Consider the following 4,149-nt stretch of genomic DNA (forward strand, 5'->3'; position numbering starts at 1 on the left):
TGACGCCCAAGTAGACGTGCCCTCGACCTAATGGCTTCAGGTGCAACTTGCATTCAAAGACTCAGTGGTTCACAAGATTCTACAATTCACACCAAGTATTGCATTTCGCTACGCTCTTCATCGATGTGAGAGCTAAGATATCTATCGCCAAGAGTCATTTTCGAATACAAATGGCAAAAGATGCAATGCTGGCTTCGAGGGCTTTGCTTTCAGGTTGCCAGCGACGCGTTGCTTCTCTGCGTTTCCTTGGCGCCTCGAACGCTGAGGTTGGTTGTTGTGCCGCAGGCTCAGGCCAGCACGGAGCGAGGCCACATCCCAGGCTCGCGCGGGGAGGCTTACCTTGTGAGGGGGCTTTCCAATCGATTCTCAGGTCAATCTTTCGCGGGGCATCGATAATGATCCTTTGGCAGGTTCACCTACGGAAACCTTGTTACGACTTTTCCTTCTTGTAAATAATAAGGTTCAGTGGACTTCTCGCGATGTTGCCAGCAGCGAATCGCCCATGTCGCCGCGATCTGAACACTTCACTGGACCATTCAATCAGTGGGAGCAATGGGCGGTGTGTACAAAGGGCAGGGACATAGTCAACGTGAGCTGATGACTTGCACTTACTAGAAATTCCTCGTTGAAGACCAATAATTGCAATGATCTATCCCCATCATGATGAAATTTCAAAGATTACCCGGGCTTGTCGACTAAGGCTATAAACTCGTTGAATACATCAGTATAGCACGCATGCAGCCTAGAACATCTAAGGGCATCACAGACCTGTTATTGCCTCAAACTTCCTTAGCCTGAACGACCATAGTCCCTCTAAAAAGCTAACCGTGGAGGGTCGCCTCCACATAGCTAGTTAGCAGGCTGAGGTCTCATTTATTAATAGAATTAAACAGACAAATTGCTCTAGCAACTAAGAACGGCCATGCACCACCACCCATAAAATCAAGAAAGAACTCTCAATTTGTCAATCCTTACTATGTATAGACTTGGTAAGTTTCCCCGTATTAAGTCAAATTAAGCCACAGGCTCCACTCCTGGTGGTGCACTTCCGTCAATTTGTTTAAGTTTCAGCCTTGCGACCATACTCCCCCCGGAACCTAAAAACTTCAATTTCTCATAAGGTACTAGCGGAGTCCTAAAAGCAACATTCACTGATCCCTAGTCGGTATTGTTTATGGTTGAGACTAGGACGGTATTTGATCGTCTTCGAGCCCCCAACTTTCGTGCTTAATTAATGAAAACATCCTTGGCAAATGCTTTCACAGTTGTTCATCTTTCATAAATTCAGGAATTTCACCTCTGACTATGAAATACGAATGCCCTTGAATGTCCCTATTAATCATTACTCCGATCCTGAAGGCCAACACAATAGGATCAGAATCCTATAATGTTATCCCATGCTAATGTATCTAGAGCATAGTTCACAGGGCTAGTCTTTTGACCCGTACGACACTTAGACAATCTTCACTAGAAGTTACTAAGTAAGCCTAACTTGTATGAAAGGAGGATGCTTGGCTAAGTTGAGGAAAGGGAAAGCTTGAGGGCAAAGGATACTTAGAAGAGAGCTTGGAGTATGTGAGATTAGTATTGCTTTGAGAACTCAAGGGTTGTGTTACAAATGAGGAGGGGTGAGGTATTTATAGGCCTCCCTCTTGGATCTAGATATTTCCCACCTCCTTAATGGATAGTAGAGATTGAATCAATCCTACGATTACAATTCATTCTCTAGAATCCTCTCCTAGATATTTATAACAAATATCTAGATATTAACACGGAAAGATCTAGTAGCAAATATTAAAATATTAAGGCTAGAGTTGTGTAGACTTCTCTAGAATGTTCTTGCACTCTCTAGTACTCTCACGGTTGTCTGGGAGCCTTTTGGAGAGTTCTAGAACATTTTAGAGCTCCTTAACCTCATGAAAAATGATGAATTATGACATTTTCCCCCACTTAATTTGGCGACACCCTCATCGCGCCTTCCTCCTTATAATGTTGGATTTGGTCGGTGAATTGCCACAAGACGTCTTCACGTTCCCAACTAGCTTTAGAGTCTAGTTGACACTTCCACTTGATTAAGTATTTGGTGTAGTTGGGAACTCCTCTCTTTCTGATCACCCTATCGGCAAGGATTTCTTCAATCTCCTTATCGTACTCATTGACGACTGCTGTTGGTGCTCTCTTAGAGATACCTCGAGATGGATCTTCTTCATCTCTGCTGTATTTCTTCAAGAGACTAACATAGATGATAGGATGAATCTTAAGCTTGGGAGGAAGTTGTACCTGATATGCAACCTTTCCCATACATTTGACGATAGGGAAAGGGCCTTCATATCTCTTGACCAAGCCTTTGTGGATATTGCATAGTGACTTGAATTGATTCGGTAATAACTTGACTATGACCAAGTCACCAACTTGAAACTCAATAGGGCGTTGCTTCTTGTTTGCCTACTTCTTCATTTTACAAGAGGCTTTATCCAGGCATGCATGAGTAATGTCGGCTTCCTCTTGCCATTCTTTAGTAAACTTATACGCAGCTGGATTATCTCCCTTATATGGCATGGTAAGGGCATTGGGGGTTAGAGGTTGTTGCCTGATAACTATCTCAAAAGGGCTCTTACCTATTGACTCGCTTCACTACAAATTGTAAGAGAATTGGGCCATATCAAGCAACTTAGCCTAATCTCATTGATGAGTGCTCACATAGTGTCGAAGGTAGAGCTTTAACAAAGTATTGATACGCTTTATTTGTTCATTGCTCTGAGGATGAAAGCTTGTTGAGAAATTCAAGTCTGTCCCCAAGAGCTTGAAAAGTTCTCTCCAAAATTTCCTGATAAATCAGGGATTTCAATCACTGACAATGCTATGAGGGATCCCCCATAGCTTCACGACATGCTTGAAAAACAAGCGTGCTACTTCATCAACTTTGTAATCTACTGGGGCTGGTATAAAGGTGGTATATTTGCTAAGTCTATCAACCACCACCATGATACTCCCACATCCTTCAAACTTAGGGAGAGCAACTATGAAGTCCATTAAGACACTCTCCCATGGTCTTTCAGCCACCGACAGAGGTTTGAGTAGACTAGCAGGATGTTGTTGTTCAACTTTATCTTGCTGGCATACTAAGCATGTCCTCACATATACTTCGACATCATCTTGCATATGTGGCTAGTAAAAGTGATTTTGTACAAGAGCAAGCATTCGTTCCATACTTGGATGTCTAGCTTGTATAGAATCGTGGTACTCTTTTAGGACATCCCTTCAAAGGTTGCCCCATTTCAGCACATAAACTCGATTCCCAATGGTGTAGAGTATTCCATCATTCACCCAGAATCTTTAAGTCTTGCCTTCTGCAGCAAGTTTTACTAAGTCACTTGCAGTTGAGTCTTGAGACATACCTTCCTTAATTCGTTCAAGGAAGTCATTTTGGGGCATGCTTGCTAAGAGAGTAGCTAACTCAGCTTTTATACTCAGTGCATCCACCACCACATTTGCTTTGCTTGGCCTATACTCTAACTGATAATCAAACTCAACAAGAAAATCTTGCCAACAAGCTTGCTTTGGGCTGAGCTTCTTTTACGTTTGGAAGTAGCTCGTAGCAATGTTGTCTGTCATTATAGTGAACTTACTTCCAAGTAAGTAATGATGCCATGTTTAGAGATAATGGATTATGGCAGACATCTCTTTTTCTTGCACCGTGTAGTGCCTCTCTGTCTCATTTAACTTATGGCTCTCGTACCCCCCTGTTGCAAAGTCTGAGGTATCGGTGTGTACCTCAAACGGCTTGGAGTAGTCAGGCAAAGACATAATAGGCTCTTGCACGACCATTTTCTTCAGCTTTTCAAAAGCATCTTGGCAATCTTGCGACCATTGCCAAGACTTATTCTTCTTGAGTAAGTTAGTCAATGGAGCAATAATTGTTGAATACCCCTTGATGAACCATTGATTGTAGTTCACCAGACTAAGGAATGATCTTAACTCTGAGACCTTGGCGGGAGGTTGCCATTCTTGAATGGCTTGAACCTTAGTTGGGTCCATCATGAGCTTCCCATCCTTAATCTGATGCCCTAAGAAGTCCACCTCTTATTTGGCAAAAGAACATTTCCAGATTAATGTAAAGTTCATGATCAAAGAGTACCTGGAGACTTT

At 42.6% G+C, this 4,149-nt stretch overlaps 1 non-coding gene across 1 annotated transcript; it reads right to left on the reverse strand.

Moving 5' to 3' along the window:
• Positions 1 to 156, reverse strand: LOC129316961 (5.8S ribosomal RNA). Its single transcript, XR_008594879.1, has one exon. It is a non-coding gene; the product is annotated as a 5.8S ribosomal RNA (ribosomal RNA).
• Positions 157 to 4,149: the final 3,993 nt, after the last annotated feature.

Source organism: Prosopis cineraria, unplaced genomic scaffold (genome assembly GCF_029017545.1).
Source record: "Prosopis cineraria cultivar Desert tree isolate PC_DT_omini unplaced genomic scaffold, ASM2901754v1 PC7, whole genome shotgun sequence".
Classification (NCBI taxonomy): domain Eukaryota; kingdom Viridiplantae; phylum Streptophyta; class Magnoliopsida; order Fabales; family Fabaceae; genus Prosopis; species Prosopis cineraria.